Source organism: Uloborus diversus, chromosome 3 (genome assembly GCF_026930045.1).
Source record: "Uloborus diversus isolate 005 chromosome 3, Udiv.v.3.1, whole genome shotgun sequence".
NCBI classification, from domain to species: Eukaryota; Metazoa; Arthropoda; class Arachnida; order Araneae; family Uloboridae; genus Uloborus; species Uloborus diversus.
In genome coordinates, this window is record NC_072733.1 from 115,699,627 (window position 1) to 115,722,988 (window position 23,362).

Consider the following 23,362-nt stretch of genomic DNA (forward strand, 5'->3'; position numbering starts at 1 on the left):
TTTTTTCTCCGCCTTCATAGTCAGATAATTTGATTTTCCAATTTCAATGAATCAATTCCGTTTTGCCTGATGTCTTCAAAAGTAGGAAATCATCTTCAAATGACATTAAGAGCCTCTCTCAAATGTAAAAAATTATTAATCAAGTCTAGAACACTATGTATCAAATTTTGAATCAGTTTTTTTCTTTTCTCCGTTACCTTTAAGGAAAAGCAAACTAACAAATCGGCATCCTTTTTCTTCCGGTCAGGACACAAGAAAAGTAAAGACTATAACTGAAACAAAATTAGAAATTGAAAGCCTCGGAACATTGTTTATAATCGATCAGTGACTTTATGCTCATTACAATGCAGAAGTTTTGAATTTCAGTCATTGACCTTGATGCTATCCATACCACTCAAGTCATTGAGAAAGAATGAAAGACTGAAATGTTCCATTTTGTTGTCTTTCTTTTTCAGCTAATAACCAAATTACTGATTAACTTTCATTCTGCTTTGTCGAATACAGTACAAGCCAAAATCCTAATAAAGAAATAACAACACCTTATGTAGTAGGTAGTAGCTATTATTTCAAACAACAAACTATGCATCAATATCAGCATTCACGTGTTACCTTCAACCCTTTGCTTTTGTTTCTTCCAGAAAAAGAACTCGCATATACATGTTTATTTTTACTAAATAGCTTTGAAACCGCAAACGTTTCAGTTGCATATTAGAGGGAAAACACAATAATTTAACGACATTTTAGAGGACTCCAAAGCATTGACAAGGACTTCAAATTTGCGATCTTGTTTTTCATTCTTTCTGTAAACACATTTATGATCAAAAATAAGAAATACCAGTAAATGCAGATAGAAAACTATGGAGCAATAAAAATATTAATAGAATCTGGGTTCCTGCAACAAATGCAGTAATAAGATCCCGAAAAGAGTATGAATCTAACGAAACCTTGAAGAAGATTTATACTTCTCAGTCAGCTTTGAAACGTTTAGCGTCTTTAGAACTGGAAGAAGTAGTCATTTAGTCTTACTATATGCCATTTTTCTGGAGTTTATTGTGCCATGCATCACGAGGGTGACCCAAAGCGAGTAGGTTGCCCAAAGTGGGTAGGCATTCGTATGCCCCCGCATGGTGTGCATTGGGCAAGCGGTGATGCTTGCGTATGTCGGGTTTACCCGAAAACCCCAGAGTTTCAATCAGTCCCAGCGAAGCAGCGATGAAGCGGCATGGCGTCCCGCCCCGCCAAGGAAACCAAACGTCAGCAGCCAACAGAAGCAAATCCACCGCCAAAGACGAAAGAAAATAAAGCGACCAAGAACAAGATTACGCGACAGAACGAATTGGGGTTTTTTGGGTTTTTCTCCCCTCTGTATCTCAGCCCCATGAAGACCCCCGGAGTTGATTTTTAGTACACTCAGTTTCTAGTGGCCCCTGACGCCGTAAACCAAAATACAATCCCTTAGACCATCAGGGGGAGGAGGTATTAAAGTTATAAAATCGCTGTTCCAAAAAGTTTTCGCTTTCTTTGACAGGGCTACAGCTTAGACGAAAAAAGGAATCAAGCTGAAATTTCGCACACACTTTCCTTGTGCCCTACTGATGTGCCTTTTGTGCCATTTTACCCCCCTCCCCTTCCCCCCTCGTTTTTACCCCCCAAATTGTACCTTCCCGGGGTTCTATCACAGCCCCCCGGGGGGCTACGATAATGATTTTTTGTATACATATTCTTGGGGGGCCATTGAGTACATATACAAAATTCAACCCCCAGGGACATCATGGGCCGGAGTAATTTAAGTTTGAAAATCACTAATTTTCCCTAAATTCTTATGTACCTTATCTCAGCTCATAGGGTTTGTTTATCTCGGACTGCAATTGCAAGGTTAGAACAGATCTAACAGTTATCCCAAAGTTGTCCTAGGAAATGAAATTCAATTAAGACTAAAACATATCCAACAGTTGCAATTAGACGTTAAATCGCGGATATCACAAATTTGCCACAGCGACTGCGCATGCGCGCAGACTAGCTCATTGGGCTTTCTGTTTTCAGATTCTATGTTGTTTGTTTATACTTAAGCAGAGAAACAAATTAATGAATGAGATTAGAATGCTGTCCTCCCCCCCCCCCCCCAAAGTTTTGCCGATACGAAATTTCCTTCCCCCTGTTTTTCAGTTTTGATATATTTATGGAGGGAAGAAATTTTAAATGTCGGCGCGAAACTGGGGTTAAACCATTACAATATTTTATGGGGACAAATTATATGAAACTATACGCATATGAATACGGCACTTATAACTTTTTAATTGAAAGCGAAAAATAGCACTTTTTTTATTGGTTTGCTTATTTTCTAAATTAATGGATTTTTCACAAACAACACATAATGAATTGAAAATATATGAAATACGTGTATGGATATCCGTGCTTTGCAGTAATTTGTTAGCTGAAAAAATTTTGCAATTAATTTAAGCAAGACTTTTAATGAGCTTTGTCCGCGCGCAACATGCGCATTCGCTACGGCAAATTTGGGATATCCGCGAATTGACATCGAGTCAAGTTGTATAGATCTTATGACACATTTAAATTTAAAATATTTAATGGCTTATATTTTTTTTTTTTTTTTTTTTTTTTTTTTGGTTGGTGATAACATGCGTTATTTCGTTTTTTAAATGAACTTTTAAACAAAGCTAGGTATAAAACAAGACAAAGACTTCTATCAAGAAAAAGATAAATCACCAAACAATTAAAATTATCCCATAAAACGTAAAATAATCCACGATTTAAGAAAAAATGACGAATAAATAAAAAGTGAAAAGCTAGATTAAAATAGCCCTCAAGCTGTAAAACATTTAAAGAAATCTTCATGAAAATGTTGAATAATCTGTCAAATAAAGAAACTGTAATAGAATTTATTGCGAAGTTGTAAAATACTCGAAAACAATATAATTTAAAATATAGTATTTTATTATCCAAGAAGTTTTCTTTGCAACAGAGAGGATACAAGAATTGCAATAAAATTTAAACCGCCCAATTCTCGCAAAATGAACATAGAATCTTAATAGTCAGAAAATAACTTGACGTAAAATTAGGTTAGCCATTATTGTTCCTTAAAAACACAAAACAGCGTTGTTTTCAATTGAAAATTTTCTGAGATGAAGTTCTCAATTCTAAAAATATAAACAAAGTAATAATATCAATGCAAAAAGATGTGATATCTCATCAAAAACAACCCTGTTGTAAAAATTTCCCCGCCAAGAAAACCTTTAACTTTTCCGCACAAAAAAGAAAACCTGCATCCTAAATCCAAAAACCCTCAGCCATAAAAAGTTATGATATCTAGTTTGCCCGCCAAGTATCTGCCAAACTATCATCCTCCCTCTTCTCCTTTTTCATCACAGCTACTTTCATTAGAACCTCCTCCCACCTTTAACTCCTCAGAAATATGGATAGATCTTTTAAATTGTTTATCTTGTTTGGCGGGAAGCTTTTTGCTCACCAAGCAACCACTTCACTTTGAAAAGCTTCCCGCCAAACAAGATAAACAATTTAAAAGATCTATCCATATTTCTGAGGAGTTGAAGGTCGGAGGAGGTTCTAACGGAAGTAGCTGTGATGAAAAAGGAGAAGAGGGAGGATGATAGTTTAGCAGATACTTAGCGGGTAAACTAGATATCATAACTTTTTATGGCTGAGGGTTTTTGGGTTTAGGATGCAGGTTTTCTTTTTTGTGCGGGAAAGTTAAAGGTTTTCTTGGCGGGGAAATGTTTACAACAGGGTTGTTTTTGATGAGATAAATGATACAGTCCAAAAAAACTGACGGTATGTAAATTTGTGATTAGTCGAAGATCATCTTTTTTTTTTTTTAAATACATATATTGTCAATAATATTATGTTATTCTGACACTATCCACCTATAAACTGCGAGGGCCATTCTGTTTCATGTTATATATATATATATATATATATATATATATATATATATATATATATATATATAAGTTTAAGTTTATGTTTATAATTATTGAAATAAAAAATTTGCTTTCGAGCAAAGCGGGTATACCCGTTTTTTTCTTTTTTTTTTTTTTTTTTGGCAAACGTACTGACTTAGATTTTCTATCTAAAAAAGATAAGTGCAACGTTATAAAAGATTTTTTTTATGATGGCAATAGGCTAGTCTATTGATTTAATGAATTATTTCTTTGTTTTCTAAAAAAAAAAATGTGCTGACTTATATTTAGCTAATTTAAATTGCAAATCTAACCATTTTTTAAGAAAATTACTATGGCAGTCAGCTAGTAGGTTGATTTAATCATTTATCACTTCATATTTGACTGACAAAGGTAAAAAATCACAATTAGTTAAACTTATCTGCTTTACCAGAACGGGTAACCCGATTTAGGCCCCCTGGCAGGGCAAAGCGGGTTTTTACAAGAGTTTGTAATATGTGATAATAAATAAATATTAGGTTTAAATTAATGCAAGACTCACTTTTTATTTTGATGTTCATGATCCCTAGTAGAAAATAAAATTAAAATTTTTCGATCGTTCTTCGTTAACCTATCCGCTTTGGGCCAGCCTCCCCTATAACTTACTCCAATCATTTCAAAGTCACAGATTGAATATAGAAGGTTCTTGCCAATGAAGGAAGAACGCAAAAGTAAATTATAAACTGCTGTCAAAGAGTTTTCAGCTAGCACTACTAATTTCTTACTGAAATGATCGGTTTTAATATTTTGCAACATATTATCGGCTTTTGAATAAAATTTAAGTCCACAAAAAGAACTAATAGATTCTCATCATTCAGAATTTTCAACTATATACGATAAACTAGCCAGCGAATAAACGCTTATCAATGAATGAACAGATCGAGATTTTGCTTGAAAAAATAAAGTTTCAAGTTTTTCTTAGATGTATTAACAATGGTAACAACTTCTATCAATCCATTTCCATAAAGAAAACGACCAGAAAATGTTGTTTATCCATTGCTTGACGGGGAAGGGGGGGGGTGTCACTCATTGGGTTGGTGTATTTTATTTTCATCTAACTCCCCTCCCCCCTCTTCCGCCTAAGAAACTTACACAGAACCGTTAAATTTATCCCAATTAGTTAAAAATAATTACATTTCTTAAATAAAATGTTTTTACTGACGCGTTAACGATATTCTGAATTTTGAAAATGAAATTGGGTTTAAGTGTATATTCATTGGTTGGTCTACCCTACATCATGATATAAACCAGTAAAGCAATTTAAAAAGATACATCATAACGCTTACTGAAAGAGATAGACACATGTATCTCTCCGGTCTCGGAGACTGAACTTCATGACTTGTTATAACGCCACAAGGTTTTTTTTTTTTTTTTTTTTTAAATAGTTCCCGAAGACTATTTGGTCATATCTGTACGTCAGAGTCAGACTGACATAAGTCCAAAAGTGCACGGTATGTAAAACTCTATTCCGCATCGAGCCATGTAAACGTAATTAAAAAAAAAAAAACTTTTCAATTTTTACCAGAGTTAAAGGAGCGTGCGTCCCATCCTTTGCATGCGCCAGGGAAAAGTTTTTCCTCTCTTTTGTAAAAATTACCATAATGCGACTTAACGTCCTACTGGCTCTAAAGTACAGATATAACATAGCAGGTTTGCCGCAATGGCTGACAGTGAAATTTTTCTGTTACACTGTTAAAAATCAAGGTTAAACGTTTCACCAGGATTCTGGTTAATCATTGGATCTTCAAAGGATACGAGTATATGCGTATGCATACGCATATACTCGTATATTTAACTCCGTTTACTGTAAAAAAAGAAAAATAAAACATATTAAGTGAAATGAATATTTGATTTGTATCTGCCTTATACTTAAAGATTAAGTGTCTTTAGAAGAACAATGTTCGTTAAGCCTAATATTATGACCACTTTACCCAATCTTACTTAAATTGCTGCAAAAAAATTATCCAAAATAGATTCAGCTAACTGCTAATGAGTAGTATTCTTGAGACACATGAGAAGTAGTCAATCTGTTCATAATTCTAACAAAAAAAATTTCCCAAGGAAATTAAAAGATGTATTTAGATTTTAAAATTTTTCATGTTCCACAAAATATTTTTTTAAATTTTGCCAGTTACAAAATTTTGTATTCAAAATGTAATTTCTAACCGCCCTACTCTAAAATTAAAATTTTCACATTCATCCGAACATTTATTTCCAAGCTATAGCCACTTATTTGACGTATGGCCACTTTACCTCAATGACTGCTTTCCCCCACCAGACTTATTTTTGGTCAAATGAATTTGCAAATAAAATTTTGAATGAATAAATGAAAAGAAAATAGAACAATAAATGAATAATTAAATTATGTAATACATGAAGAAAAATTAATGAGTGACTAAAAGAGTGAATAAATAAGAAAATAAGTGAATGAATGAGTAATTAAGTAAATTACTTAAAGAAGGAACGAAAATGAATTAACAAATGAATGCGTAAGTGTTTTAGTAAATGGTTGAGTGAGTTAACAAAATAAGCTATTTCACTTTGCCCCATCCACTTTGTCCTGCATGTATCCGGTTACTTGAGCAAAATATTTAAAATGCAAATAAGCTTAATATTAACTGTAAATATTGCATCGCATATTAGAAGATCGCAATTAATATTTAAAATGTTTATAACAAGAAATTTAAAATTTATAATATCAAAAATAATTTTTGGCTTACAACAAATATTAGAATAAGAGTATCAATTTTTGAAAATTGCCTATATTATCTTATGCTGTAATTTTTTTTCTGGCTGGAATAGACTACATGTGAAACTACATTGTTAAAATATTACCAGATAGGAAGCGCTAAACGCAGAGTTAATATTTCACCTTTTCACTTTGCCACACATTCCCTTACTATAAACACTTCGCTTTCTTAAAATAAAAAAGGAAAGAAGCAGCAACTTCATGCTTGCAACATCAAGTTAAGTAAACATTCTTTATTGTAATTTATTAAGGCAAGCATTGACCAATTTTTAACGGAAAAAATCTCTATTTTTAGTAGTTAATACATGGCTAAGAAAACGTGTGAATGCTCTTAAGGGGACCAATGATAACACCGAAAGGCGTAGTGCTGTAATTAAAAAAAAAAAAACTTTTAAATCTGGCACCAACAACAATAAAACAAATCTTGTTGTAAATAATCGAGTATGACAGACAAGTCGTTACCGAGAGAACAAAAACAGAAATTGCGTCATTCAAAATTGAAAAATATAACACAAATTATGCTTGTCATACTTCACAGGTTCAAGAGTTTTTATGACATCGAAAAAAAAGAAAGAAAAGGGGAAAAATAGAAGAAAAAAGGCATTTCGCAGCCAAGGTGTCAGTTAACAATTTAAAAGTTACTTTTAAATCGTTTTTGTTGATATAGGAAAACACAAAAAGGAATGAAAATTACTAAACAAAGAATTACAAGCATAGCATATACTGATACCTTGGCTGCGAAATGCCTTTTTTCTTCTTCTCCCCCCCCCCCTCTTTTTTTTTCGATGTCATAAAAACTCTTGAACCTGTGAAGTATTACGGTGCAAACTGCAAATTCATACGACAATTTGTTGGTTTTCTATGAATTTTTTAAATGTGTCAAGTACTTTTCGGACGCCTTGTGTATATATATAAGTATTGTGTGTGCAGGGGATACTCGGCTTCGTAAAATCAGTTTTAAGAAATTCTATGACAAGTGAGATGATAATGCTTTTCTTTCATGGAAAGGACATTGCCCTCTTAGGCGTTAAAGCATTCTCAGCAGTTACACTCTATTGCATATCTTTTGCGAGAAGAAATACCATGTTATTGAATTGAATTCTAGGTTTTTAAGAGCACTCTATTTTAAAATTTTCTTCCTACGTTATGGCAATAATGTAGAGTTAGTAATCATTACATATTTTATGTTTTTTTTTTATTTTAATTATATAAAGCTACTTATGTAATTTAAAAATATCTTACTTAAAATTTTGCTATAATTGTAGGCACAGCCCCTGATTTTCTCATATTTAAGTGAAATTTTTGTCATAAAAGTCAGCAATTATTGATTAATTTTGACACATATTTTCAAAAGTTAACATTTTAATAAATTTCCCTATTCACTTTGACAAGAATGCGATAAAAAGAACTACTTTTCACTGAGCAGACAGCTAACAAGCGTAATACATTTTATTACTTGCACATAAAAATTTTGTTTGGCACGGAGCAAAAGAACGGATTGTAGTAATTGCCCTATCATATATTTAGATAAGAAGTTCCAAGAGCACAGTTTTGCTGTCATTTATGCGCCTAATGCAGTCATTATCGTTCACTTTTAGACCTTTAGAAATGAATGCACCTGCTGAGACACAAATATAAAATACGAATTTCCTCAAATAAAAAGTGAACCAAACATCTTTGTAATTTGCAAGGTAGAATTGTTTCTCAACTCAGCTGCCTTTTTCGTTTAATGGCAGACGTAACGTTACAGAATTCACGCTTTTTAATTTTGATCTTTAACTGATTTGGACTAATAATTTGTGAGCAAAATTTGGGGAAAATATTAATGTTCAATTTGGTCATGAAAAAAAAAGGCTAATGACTTTACTACTGCTTTGATATGAGTATGCAATTAAATTTCAATATAATCATTATAAAGATCAATACCTGAATAAATTATTGATTAGGGACATTTTTGCAAAAATAGTTTGTCATGCCTAATAGGTTTGAACATTTTATTAATTATAATAATTACAACTTCATTGTTGATTCTCTATTTGGATATGATCAAGTAACAGTGTTTTGTATATAAGTTATTTATGAAGGTTAAAATATATATATATATATATATATATATATTGAATAAGAAGGAGAATAGTAGATGTCCCAGTTTTAAAACATTAGGAGTTAAAGTGTGATCAGTGGCGTCCTTCGGGGGAGGGCGGTCTAACAAGGGTGTCCCCCGTCTGGGGGGGGGGTGATATACAAAGTGAAATTGCAAGTTTTTGAAAAATATAAAGCTAAAATGCATTTTTAAGACTGCAAATTTGAAAGTTTTCCCTGGGGTGTCACCACAAATTACCGCCCCAGATGTCACCCATGCTAGGTACGCCATTAAGTGGGATCTAAGATAGCGCTGAAATGCAATTATATTTAATATCAGTTAAATTATCTCTCTCACATAAACTTAATTTACAACACCATTGGAGAAACCCCCACCCCCCTCTAAAAATATTTCTTTTAATGTCCCAACACTTTTTACTGTGTACATATTGTCCACTCATGTTAAAGACATTTCGATGATAGAATGAGCAATTACATTGAATCACAAATTGAATTTACAAAGATTGAGTAGAATAACTTTTGCGCATACTCAGCCACTCAAAATTTTGCAGTCAAGAAACAAAGTGTGGTATTCTTGTTTTCTGATAGTCAGTTTGAGTTATTAAATGTCAACAATGTTATTAAATGTTAACAATCAACCGCATGAAATTGCACATAACAACAATCACTTCATTTTATGCTAACTCTGTTATTGTAATTCTTTTTGTGACTAGAACGATATTTTTAAGGCCTAGTTGTCCACTCTGTTTGTTATACTCCATTTGTAAAAAAAAAAAAAAAAACTTTTAAATTACTTGTGCACAAACAAGAAAATTTGATTATGCATAAAAAATATAAAGAGAGAGAGCTTTAAAGAAAGCCTAATTAATGTTGTTGGCGAATTCAAAAAGAAAAATATCGATGTGTACCGCAAGTTTTTTCTGTGATTTTATAACACTAGAACAGTAGATTTTAGCCCAATAAAACCGTCATTGTCATTATAAGGACTCTAGTGTTCGTATTAAGATACCGAAGGATCGGTTGGAGGATATGATCCGGTGCTCGGTGCTACACATGCTGCAAATGTGTGCACTAACAGTGCGAAAAAGTAAACAAAAAACAGAAAATTGCGACTTATGAGTGTTTATGTTGAGCTTGATCTTTCTCTTTTTCATTGAAATAAATATGAAATTTTGAAAATGTTTTTAAATTTTTGAAATATGGTTTGTTTTATAATTACAGTAGAGAATTTTTTAATTTTCTTTTTAGCTTGATAGTTTCTGTGTTTTTTTAGGGTTGGCCTTATAGGGGACCCGTGCTTCTAGTAAGGCCAAAATAACTACTGATGACAAACATAATTTAAACTTAAATTTTATCATGGATTGGTTTTTTTCTTATTTTTGGATTTATTTGATGAGTGTACGAAAATTGTATAATAAATGAGCGTGATATTAAGCCCTAAACCGTAGAGGTTTCCCTTAAATGGCATACTTACCTTATTTGCTGCATCAAGCTTTAACAAAAACAAAAACTGAAGTTGAGCTCAATCAAAAAATAATTTTTGTATTTTAGAGAGAAAAATTTTCGTTTTTAATTTTATTACGTGCTAATTGTTTGCAAATTTGGTGAAGATATGGAACAGAAAATTTAAAAATCTGAATTTAACATTGAATTAATTGCTGAAGTCAAAAAAGACTAAAAAGAAAACAAAATCATTAAATTTTAAGCATTTGTTGGTCGATCAGGCGATGATGAGTATTTATCGACATCCCCCTCCCTATTATACCGAAAATCATTTATTATGTACCTGAAAATAAAATAATTAAGTAAGAGTAGCAAAAGAATGAAAAAAAAAGCGAGATTTTTACTTTAATTATTTTCTGATACTTGATTAGCTTCGGGTTGAATATTAATACAAAGATTTTTATCTTAAACTTTCATCAAAAAAAAAAAAAAAAAAAAATGTTTCAATAGCTCATGACCTTGACTCTGCAAATGGTAAAAAAGCAACGAATATCTGAAGTCGTAGATGGGAAAGCGGCTTAAAAAACTAAGGAAATCCCCGAGTGTTGTCTACCGTAGGATAAGCTCGAAATTTGAACGATTATAACTAAGTTCAACGACCTAATAGTAAATGTTAGCAATAAACATTTTTAATATTAGCAAATGCGGAATTGAAGAATTCCAGTCGCTGTTGTCTAAATTTCTTCAAAAAACCAAATAAATCCTAGGAAATAGATCAAAAAATGGACGAAAAGTACAATTACATCACATTCAGTCATTTAATGATAATAACCCAAGTGATGAGAGTTTTAGACTGGCATGATTCTTTTCTTTTTAACAACTTATCGTTTACTAGCATAGCTAGCATATTGCTAGTTGGAAGAATCAAGTTGATTCAAACACTAGAGAACATTTGCCTTAATCCGCAAGCCGTAAATTAGCTGTCAAAGTGAGGAAGCCGATCGCCTTGTCTAAGTGGTCAGAGGAATTTGACTGCGATTCGCTTTTTCACTTTAACAGATCGACTATTAGGTACAACATAGCTCTTATAATGGTAAATTTTTTAACTGTCAAATTTCAATATCCAGTAAAGTATTTGATTTTAGTTTTAGTTGTAATGTATTTCATAGAACTTTATTTATAGAATGTACAGTAGGGTGGTTCAAAATAACTTTTTTTTAGCTAGAGTCCAGGACACCCCCTTTTTTTTAGACTTACTAATAGTATTATGCTGTAAACGTTTCAGCTTCTTACTCAAATTTTAAGAGGGTGCTTAATTGACCCCTTAATTTATCAATAGCTGTAGTAAATGCCACAAATTTAGAAACATTTAATTTCCCCAGTTGTTGTTTGGTAAATAATTATTTTATTGCAATGTATATGCATATTACTAGTGTATATTATAATATGTAGCATTGTTTTTATAGTTCAATGAATTTTTTTAACTCCCTCTCCCCATACTTATGAAGTTTGGGGGAGGGGTTGAGCACTCTTTCAGTTGAAATAGGAAACTAAAATTATTCCAGTATATTGCTATCCACAAATCTAAAAATATTGAGGGGTGTCCCGTTATCTAGGAGAAACTTTTTTTTTACATGTATTTTTGAACCAGCTTAATGTACAGTCATGTCATTCAGAGTGAGTTGGCAAATTTATTTGTCGGAAAAGTTTTTGTTGTGAAGTTGTTTTTACTAGCAAGTTCCAGAGTACTTCTTGAAGATTTGTTTTTAATTTTGCTTCAGATTTAGCTTTTGAAACGCGTGTTTTTCCAACTTGATAGGGAACCAACTGTGAGGCAAAATAAATATTTTGGATAAATTACATTTTTCACAGTGCACAAATTAGAGATTTATTTTGAAAAATACAGTACATAAAGAGAGCACAAAGTATTTTATTATAGAATTTGCACGGAAACGTTATTTTTGATTTTTGTCAAAAAATTGTATCTTCGAGTAAAAATGAAAAAAAATTAATTTGAATTTTGTCATCTTGAATTCGAATTATATGTTTTTCGCAATCACGAGTGTGTTGTGTATATGTAAGTGTGTGTGCTTGTGTGTGGAGGGTATGTGTGTGTGTGGAGGCATGTGTGTGTGTGTGTGTTTGTGTGTGTATGTGTTTGTGTATGTGTGTAGCTGTATGTATGTGTGTGTAGGTGTATATATGTATATGTGTGTAGGTGCGTGTATGTATGCGTGTAAGTGTAGGATATTGACGAAACCTGGAGACTGTTTTCGCTAGAGGTGCAGCATCGTGAGGACCCGGTCGACGGTGATGCTGCGGAGGGTGGCGGTGGGAAAAATCAAAGGAACGTCAAAAACAGTCAAATGAAAGCAATAAGCAATCGTGATTGCTCAAAAATATGACTTTGGAAAAAGTGAAAATTGAAGTGTCCTCGGTCTACAGAGATAAGTATATTTTGACTGGTAAGAGCTTCAGGTTTCACAACAGGTTAAAATTATGTCAGATAGGAGGCGTCGCAAAGAGAATAACATATTTTGCCTTTTTAATTCCCCCCCCCCTAAGTCTACTTTGAACCCCTTATTTCCCTCTAATTTTTATCTTGATTTTTTCCAAATTTTCTATATAGACTATCATTTCGCTAAAATTCGACTACGCATCTTTCTGCTAATATTGAAATTCAGCATCAAAATTGCAAATATACAGGGTTTTTCAGTTGAATGTTTCAGAATCCTTACGAGAGAAAGGTACATCCTGACGACTCGAAATCATACTGTAATGTGGGGTCGAAAATGCTTTCCTGAAGCGGTGATATACACAGGAGCACCAGAAAGAAAAAAGAGACTGTAAGTGAAAAATCTTTTTAACAATACATGTAAAAAAGCAAAAGGTACATAGGTGGTCAAAGTAAGTGTTTGGAGCTTTTTCCACTGGCTACAATGCACACCTCACATCCTCGGCGCATGGACCTCCGAACAGTCTCGAATACTCCCGGCATATTTCGAATTTTTCGAGTTGGGAAGGCATTGCCGACCCTACATTGCTATATGATTTCGAGTCGTCAGGATGCATCCTACCCCTCTTAAGAGTTCTGAAACATTTAAGGGGCCTAAGGACCTTTAACCTTCAAAATTTTGGACTTTCTGGGAAAAATATATGTTATGCATATTTTAACGCTGAACAATGATACCTTATTTATTACTATACACAAAAAACTTTTCAAGTTATCGTAAAAATGCGTAACCTCTCCCCATAGATATTTATGTTAACAGCAGATCTTTAAGTGTCTTTTTCTCAGGTGCCGGTTTCTTCGGTTTTCTCGTTTTGCGCGCATGATATCTCAGAAAGTTTCTTATATATTTCCGTAAAACTTTTAATGTATGTTTATCTGGTTTATATTTATGACCTGAACCTAAATTTAGTTATTTTTTTTAAATATTTATTCATTTTTTGAAATTTTATAAGTTAATATCGAAAATTTTCAAAATTTGGGGCAAAAAATTTTTTTTTAAGTATTAACTTTCATTTTTAGTTAAAACTTAGGTTCAGATCATAAAAATAAACTAGATAAACAAGCATGAAAAGTTTTATGGAAATATATAAGAAACTTTCTGAGATATCATGCGCGCAAAACGAGAAAACCGAAGAAACCGGCACCTGAGAAAACGAGGCTTAAACAGCTGCTGTTAACATAAATCTCTATGGGGAAGGTTTACGCATTTTTACGATAACTTTAAAAGTTTTTAGCGTATGGCAATAAATAAGGTATCAAATTGTTCAGAATTAATATATGCATAACATATTTTTTCCAGAAAATCGAAAATTTTGCAGGTTAAAGGTCCTTAGACCCCTTAACGGAGACACCCTGTTTTCGTTCTTTTGCACTTAAAGCTACTGCAAGTACATTCAACTATCCTATCATTCGTTCATGCAAGGAAAATTTCATGTTAATAAATTAATCAATTATTGCACGAAAACCCTACTGAGACTCGGAATATGTTAGATTGCTTTATTGCATAAACGGTATGGATAAGATACTCTACTTCCATATAATGCAATTAAATTTTGAAGAATTCCAAAAATATTATTTAAATAGCATTTTTGCTCAGTCACGGACGTATCTTTTGACATGCGTCCATTTCAAAGAAAATATTATTTAAATAGTGTTTATGAAAAAATCAGAATTTAATGGCATTACTTTTAAGTCCAAGTTCTTCACAGAGTTCATGCAATGAAACAAGACAGTGGCGCAGTGAAGGGGGGGGGGGGGTGAACGCCCCCCACCAGAGCCATTGGTTTTAACATAAATGCCAATTCTAATACAGTAGTTTATGCATATGAAAGAGCTGTTTCGAGCAAAAAACCGCCTTTAAAAGGTATTTTTGATCAAAAAATCCACTTCATCAAAAAACCTCCTCCCGAGGGTATTTTTGATAAAAAATAGTCCTTCCAGAAGGTATTTTTCATCAAAAAGAAAAAACCCTCCAGAAGATATTTCTGGCTGCGCTAGTGAAACAAGAATCTAACATATTTGGATTTTTTGAAGGATGTCACCTGCAGCAATGAATAAGTCTGTTACCGTGGAGCTGCATAAAAGTAACAGTAACAATATCTATTCCTTTTCTGATTACTTCCGAGCATGCACATAAAATACCGAAGGAGCTCGCGAAGTTAGCGAGAGGAGAGAGAGTGAGAGAGCCACTTACCTATGTGTGTGTGTGTGCGGCGATTGTGGAGTCTGAAGCCGGAGTGCCGATGCCGTGGCTCCGAGGAGGAAAAGTCAATCTGGGTCACTGGCTCATATAAAACTCGTTCTTAAAAAGCACTTGCTTGGCTTCCGGATGGCTTTTCGAGTCTTCGGCGAGCTCGGACGATAAGCCACATGCGGATTAAGGCCAAGTTGAAGGATCCTCTAATGTCCGAACGCTTCTATTTTAAGCACAAAGTGCGAAATTTCAGAAAAAATTCAGGATCTCAGAAGTAGTACCCTAGCATTAAAGCGCTATGTATAAGAAGTTATACTCAGTGTAGTAATTCAGGGAACTTTGGTCCACAATTTCGGTATTTCGTAAACTCATATGAAATTCGTTCCCAAATCGTAAAAGTTGAAGGATCCTCTCCTGTCCAAACTCTTCTATTTTAAGCACTAAGTGCAAAATTTCCAAAACAATTGCGAAGCAGGATTTCAGAAGTAGTAGCCTAACATTTAAAGCTCTATGCTTAAAAGTTATGCAGTAAAATCAGTATAGTCAGTATAGTACAATACTTCAGCTTCAGGGAACTTTGATACACAATTTCTGTATTTCGCTAGCTCACATGAAATTCGTTCCGAACTAGCATTTGCTTGGCTTCCGGGTGACTTGTTGAGTCTACGCAGAGTTTCAAGGATAAGTCACATGCGATTAAAGCCATCATGTTGTAGGACCCTCTCAAGTCCTAACACTTTTATTTAGTACAATCTACCAAATTTCAGGAAAAGTCGCGAAGTAGGACCTCAGAAGCAGTACCCTACCATTTAAAGTCCTAAGCTTCATTAGTTTTGCAACAAAATCAGTTTATTCATTCAGGGCAGCTATAATTCAGAATTTCTGTATTTCCCTATAGGTATTATAAAATTCTTTCTCAAGTTTCATTTTCTTGACTTCTGGATGACATGCAGTGTCTTCGGAGAGCTTAGATGGTAAGTCACATGCAGATTTAAGCCAAGTTCAATGATCCTTTGCTGTCCGAACACTTCTATTTTAAGTATGAAAAACAAAGTTTGAGAAAAAAGAGCTGGTTTCGGATATGAACCATAAAGGAGGAATTAAAAACTTGTAGATAAGTAGTACACAAATGGTAGGAGAACCACTCGTTAGTTTTGAGGAAAAGAGGGTAACTGTAGCAATTGAAGATACTGCTATACAGTATGATTTTGAAGACCCTTTCTATGAAAGCAACATAGACTTTCAACTTGGCATGCGTTTAGCTCAAAACTTCAGAATGTACACCTATATCCCGTTGCTTATTAATGTCTTGTATAATAACCTAACGCGTTAAGCAATAAGTTCAACTAAAAATAAAGACTTGGTAATACTGTGTTTAAGAATAACGACATTATTTTCCCTCCCTCCTAAATAAAACGATACCAAGAAACTTGGTATCTGTATTTGACAAATTAAACGTTTCTCAATAAAAGTATTTGCGATAAAAGAAAATACATGAGCGGTTAAATTAAAAAACGGTTAAAGATGGTTTAAAAGTTCCTTAGTTTAATTAAGATCATTGAAAAGTTGAATAAAGACCCGAAAAGGTATATATATATATATATATGTATATAAGTGCAGGGGTCTCCAACATTTTTTACTCAAGGGACACGTTGTAAATTTTTGGAGTTGAGGCGGGCCGAAATTCATTGTGGCGTTTTGGTAGTACGTGTGGCATGCTGAGTGGTAAAGCAAGAAGTTACCAGGGGTAAACTTAAAATTTTTTTATTTACACAGCTATTTACAAGATTTAGACAAACACTATTGATTCGTAGTTAGACAGATATCTGGAGAGCCAGAAAGCATGACTGACCTCTCCAAAGTTCTTGATCGTTCTCCTCGTTTCCAAATCAGCCGCGCCCCAGCCCCGCAAAATTCATCTCCCCTTTTCTTGGAAAACAAATGGAGATTCTCCCTCTCCTTTCCCAAGGATGCAGCTGGTCCATGGATGCAGGTGGCCATCCTGGGAACGGAATGTTAAACTTGAGCCAAAATGGCCAAAGGTCAGCTTGGGGGCGGAACATAGTAGTTTATGGATTTGAAAGAATTCGATGCAGCTAGCTTCAAAGCGTGGGAATGAGTAAAAAGTGTGGGAAACAGTGGCATCCGTTGACAGAGAGCGTACTATGCCACAACTCCTCCCCCTTTAGAACTTTCAAATCCATTAAGAAATTAAACAATAATACGTAATGCAAATTCATATCAAAATATCAAGCATTTCTTTCCTATAAGTTGGTTGTGATACAAAAATAAACAGCTTGTCTGGTCTTAACTCATTTAAAATTTCAAAATTTTAGTTTAAATTAAAATTTTAAAACATTTAAGATGTATAGCATAATAACGTGACCAGTGCAGTTGCTTTAAAAATGCAGTTAACACATTTTCAGATTTTTAGTAATGTCACTAAAATAATTTTCAACCAATTTAAAATTCAAAAAAACCCCTGAAAAATCATTAATCAATCATTTGTCAAATGATGAACAGATTCAATCACAAATGAATACATACTGAATACATTAAGTAAAACTTGTACATACACAAAACCAAAATTTTAAAAATTTTGCAACTACTATGAAACTTTAGTAAGTGGAACATTATTTTATGACTGTCATTAAGGTTTTAAATGCTAGTGTAACTCTTTAAGTCAAATTTTCTTTCTTTTTTTCTTTTTGCTTCTCAAAAAGTAAGAACAAAAATAAAGAAATCGGCGCCATTGCCTTGCATCAAAATTGATTCCAAAAAATACCTCTCGAATAATTGAAACTAGTTTCAAAGGGGCTTTCTTCTTATCAGTTGACTTCCCAGCTATCTGACATTCATGTCTAGCTTGGATAAACTTCTCCATTTGCTTACGGAAACCAGGCCAGAAAAAATATTGACTCAAATTTTCCCCAGACTTTGTCATTCCCTCATCTGCAGAGGTACCCTCCTGACAAAGAGTAAGTATTTTACTTCTCAAACTTTCCCTGACAACCGCTAATTTTCTAGTGTTACCCATGTGATCTTCCTGAAACATAAACAGTACTCCATTTTCAATACAATAATAGTCCTTTTCCTTTAGACCCGTATTTTCCCCCGTTAACTCAAAGAGGGGCTTAAGAGTGGGGCGCTGACTTGAATTCCTCAGGACTTATCCTGGCTAACAATAATTCTGGCGCATTTATATCGACTTCCGGAATTCCTACATTTTCCAAAGACGTTACGGGAAAAATTGGAGTATTGTCCAAAGAAACCTTACACTTCTCAGAAGGATTTTTTCCTTCTAAACTTTGTTTTTCGCGAGCCTGAGCACGCGTTGTTACAGCATCTAAAGCATCTCCGTTCGAGCAATAATTTTCGAAGCTGTCCCCTAACAAAAGCGCAGTTCTATTTCCTAATAAATATCTCCTTGATCTAATTCGTCACTTATGACTGCCGCCTTAGTTTTCACTTTCCCAAATTTACCTTCTAAGTAAACACTGGCAAGGGGTAAACAAACTTTATTTTTATCTAAAGGGGTTTGTAACCAAACATTTTCCCCCGTAAAATCGCTATGATTTACATATTTTCGGCAAACCAAGTCAATAGAGCTACCACTGTCCCGAAGAATACGAATAGGAAAAGAATTCACAGTTCCCTCAGTAATGAAAGGAGCTACAAGTCGGCCACAAATGAGTCTCACTGCTACACCCAAAGCACCGCAGGGGTCTTCGCCTCTCAAAACCGTTGTTTAGCCTATCGGAAGGGTATCTGTTTTGGGGTTTATTGCTTTCGTTTTTAAGCTCCGTCTTTTTAGGCAAATTATTCTTGTCCTTTTTTTCCGAGTCTGGATTTCTAAACTTCCTCACTTCATCATAGTTGTCAAGCATATCTTCTAACTTCGAGGAGCTTTTAATCGTCGACCAATCATCTAGGAAGTGTTCTTTTGCTTCCGATGGGGCTCTTTTTTTCATTTGATCCGTAATCATAAGGTCTTTTAAATTTTCAAAATCATTAACCTCTAGACTGTCAATCCATTCGTTAAGATAATTTCTAAGCTCAAAGACATAGTCTTTCCAGGTACTGTCGTCACGTTTTTGGTGCTGAACGAATTTTTTCGAAAGCTTTCAGCACTTAACTTAAACCGCTTTAAAAGCAAATTTTTAACAAAAGAATAATTTTCAGCGTCCTCATCTGATTCACGCGCTATTAGCTGCGCTATTTCTAAGGGCAGTAATGGAATCAAATGTGATACCCAATCACTTTCCTCGATGCCCGCGCGTCTAACTAGCCGTTCGAACATGACTAAGTAGAGACAAATATCACTTTGGGAGGAATCAAATTTAGGTATTAAATTGTGAATACTTGATTGAATTACTCTAGTAGAAGAATTTGTTGTTCCCCCATTCGTGCACGTGCGCATAGCAAGTTCAAAAGCACGTTGTTTATCCTTTTCCTTTCTCTCTTTATCCCTTTCTTCTCTCTCAATTCTATCCCTTTCATCTTTCTCTTTCTTATCCCTAGTTTGAACAATTTCCTCTAAAAGAGTCTGAGCTACCTCTTCCTCATAATCAGTAAATTCGGTAATTTGTTTTATTAAATCTAGCTTCTATACTTTGGAAGTAAATTGTACTCCGAACTCTGTTGCGAGTTCTTGAAGGTCCACCTTCTTTACTTTTATCAAAAGTGCCATATTAAAATAAAATACAAATTACAATAAACAAAACTCTTTCAGTAAATTAAAAAAAAAACACACACACAAGAGTATTTAAGCGGCATAAAATTTAAGTTATATGAAAAGCATTAGAACAAACAGCAGAAGCACAAAATAAATAAGCAATTCAATCTGATGTGAACAAGCAAATGCACTGTTTTGAATTTTTACCAACGAGCTATTCACAACCAACAATAAGAAAAAAAAACTTACGCTGGCTGCACCCTGGCACTGCTTCAAAGTAATCCAATGCAACTTAAACGTTCACATCACATAGCACTCGCGAAAAATTGAGTCAGTTTTTTCGAAGTATCACATTCCTTGGAGAAACCCAAATGCGCGGATAAATACACTGTTCAGAAACGGACGTTCCGACCAGAATCAGACCAAGTCGGCCTCACCAATAAATTTGTTCACAAATTTTCCCCGGAGAACAGGATGTCTCCTTAAGGCTCTTCTAAACCTCTCCGTAAAATCAGATTCGACGAAAACACGAAATCTGTGGCAACACAGGGGGTGTATCTGGGAGGGTCTAACTCGATTTTTTTTTTGCACTGCTAGTTGGTCAGACTTCATGAGGGACAACGTCAATCATTCAGTTGTTGAAAGGACAATCGTAAATCTAAGCTGTCCCCATCGGTACTCCTTTGCGGTCGGACGAGGGCAGAGAGCTAGTTCCAAAACATGTCCCCCCCCCCCTCCGGCCTGTTTCCCACCACGACTGTGTACCTTCAGTTTATTTATTTTATTTTACTTAATTTTTTACGGACTAAAACCTGTGCGCTTAGGGGTGTCCCCCCCCTTAAACCTATGGGCTTTCGAGGGTTTTTTTTTTTTTTTTTTTTTTTTGAAACCTTTGGGAGTCAAGGTTGGTTCTATCTTGGGGAATCCTGTTCGCCCCTGAATAGTTATGGATTTCAGAGTGGTTTTTTTAAAAATTACCTATGAATTTGAAATGTTATGCCCTTTTTTGTTATTTCATAATCAATGATGTTTATTTAATGAAATTATTTAAGAATGTAAATTAATTGGAGATTAATAAAAAAAATATGCATATATTTGATGACTTGTGCATCTTTTCATTTCAATTCGTATTAATTCGTATTGCTTCATAATTATTTCCTTTTTATAGTTGTGTACCTGAGTGGTTATTCTTTATTTTTTTTCGAGTTTAAAATCTTCTTATGAAACATACTTACCTGTACACAAGAAGCAAAATATTTAACAAAAATTGCTTAACATAAGTTCGAAATTTCTTCAATTGAGCATCAAGTCGAAAACATGAAAGGGTTGGCGGTGCATCTCTTTGATGTTCAGTTTCGTATAACGCATATTTTTCCATCTAGAGTTGCGTATATATTCTACAAATGCAATAATTTCAGTATATGTATTTATTATAGCTTATTTCATTTATTTGAATCATAAACATCAGTAATTACATAGTTGATCATACTTTGAATGTTCATTAGTGGTATCCATTTGAAAAGTCACAGCCAATAGTTCTTGGAAATATCAGTTTAAAGTAAAGGTTTGTTCTTAAAAATATTTCATAGGATAATTTTTTTTTTTTTAGGGTTTATTAAAGAAACGTTATATACCATCCAGCTTCTGATATTCCGTACTTATTCCTCTATAATTATTTTAATATTCTGCAAAAATAATATTCTGATATATCTATTTATTGTAGTCATTTATGTACACAGCTATTTGCATTTTGAATCAACATAGTAGTTACAAAATCTTTCCATTATACACGAGTAACAGTACTTGGGAAATATCTGCTTGTAATAACAGTAATTGCTTTAAAAATGCTTCATGAGATATTTAATTTCTTTCATAAAAGACGTATAAATGAAGTATTACCATGTGGTAATCAGTTTCTGAGTATTTGTATTTTTCCCTCTATGTTGTTGTATATATTTTATAAATGTAAATATATAACTATTTTGAACTAATATAATTGCTATATATTATTAAATTCAATCATTATTCATTGAAAAATTCGTTTTTTACTTCTTATAATTAATATTAATTTATTATATTATTAATATTAATAATGATTCTTTCTCTCTTCTACAATTTTTTGAAGATAAACTTTAAAGTAAATGAATAACAGTACTTTCTCTTCCAAATCAGGAAAAGTTTTTTATAGCAGTTTACGAATTTAATGACTCAAATAGATTACCATTTTCTTCTAATAAAATTATTTTAAGTTGTAGTCAAACTTGGTTTAGTTTCATAATAATTATCGTTTGAAATCACTCATGATCAAGTTTTGTTCTTCCATTTTATTCGAATTCAAAATAATTCTCGTAAAATATGGGTGAGACACTAGTATCAAAGAAGGTAAATTAAGACACGAAGACTTAATTTTTTTTCCAAATTATGCTTTTATGTCCAAAAATAGGAGCGAAACAATGCCATTTCCTATTGAAATCGTCTTAAAGTGCTCCGCGAGTGCTTCCGGAGCTACTGTTAAAAGCAGGGGTTCCAGACGAGTGAAAATATTCCCTCTAAGGTGAAAGCATAGTGCCTGAAGGTGCATCACAGGCTAGAAAATAGAGCAGAGGAGCCAGAACACCATGCAATCGCAGAAAGACTCATTGCGCATGCGCTTTTTGCCTTAGACATACATTCAACCACCTCAATATGGCGGACAAATGATGATTGCGTTTGTGTGTCTTTCACATTGAATGAAGTACACTATTGGATTAAAACCCAACTTTTCTAGGATTAATTATCCGAAATTACAAGTAAGTACAGCTTTTGATCACTTTGTAGCTTTTAGGGCTTTCAAACATAGTTAAGTGTTTAAAAGTGCATTTATTGCTTTTCACAGTAACCGTTAGTCTTCTAGTTCTCGTTTACCGTTACTATCGTGAAATTTCCATCATTCAAAACGCTACTAAAAATATCTGTCATTATTTTCTTGAATACTCGATAAGCAGCTTTTATTAGTCACCAAAATAACCTTAATAAAAATGTTTCTTGTGCTTCGTAGATTATAACATAAAGATAGCGAAAAAAAAAATCTCTCGCAGTCTAGCTCTTTTTTTCTTTTTTTTGCTTTTTCATTCAAGTGTTAGAATCATTTCCTGTTAGCAGTCCTCGAAAGCGTTAGAACTTTCTTTTGGTTTTTTTATTTAACTGTTGAAAAACTTTATGTTGCAGTTTCTTTTGTTACTCTTGATTAACGTTTATGAAACGATATTGTTTTTCCGTAATTGTAATATCCCTGAATATTTTTGGCTCATCATTTAAATAATCCATAAGTACAGCTATGCTTAATTTTCGGAATACGTCAAGTTTTAGTAAATGTATAATTTCTCACATGTTTTAAATTATTACTCGTTTTTAAATTATAACGTATTTGTGACAGATCTTTGATACAAGTGAAGGGGTAGATATTTATTGTTTTATTAATTTTTAACATTACTTTTTGTAAATAAAAAAAAAACCATCAGAACCCTGAATTTTTTCACATGTTTTTTAACGACCCCAGAGTTATTATTCATATTATTTATTTTATGATTCTTTAAGAAAACGATAAAGATTTCACCGGTCCGCAAAGTTTTTCATTTGCTTTTACCGCGCCCGTGGGTCAAAAGAGGTTGAGAAACACTGAGTTAGAGCACGATCAGATGAATTAACGCTATGAGCACTTCTTAACTAT

General features: G+C 33.5%; 1 protein-coding gene across 1 annotated transcript in view; it reads right to left on the minus strand.

Annotated features, from left to right (window-relative positions):
• LOC129218239 (uncharacterized) overlaps nt 1–15,006 on the minus strand; it is a 62,440-nt gene extending 47,434 nt beyond the window's left edge. Inside the window, exon 1 of the mRNA XM_054852464.1 lies at nt 14,979–15,006. The gene's annotated coding sequence lies outside the window, so the exon portion shown is untranslated. The remainder of the gene's footprint in view (nt 1–14,978) is intronic.
• Nucleotides 15,007–23,362: the final 8,356 nt, after the last annotated feature.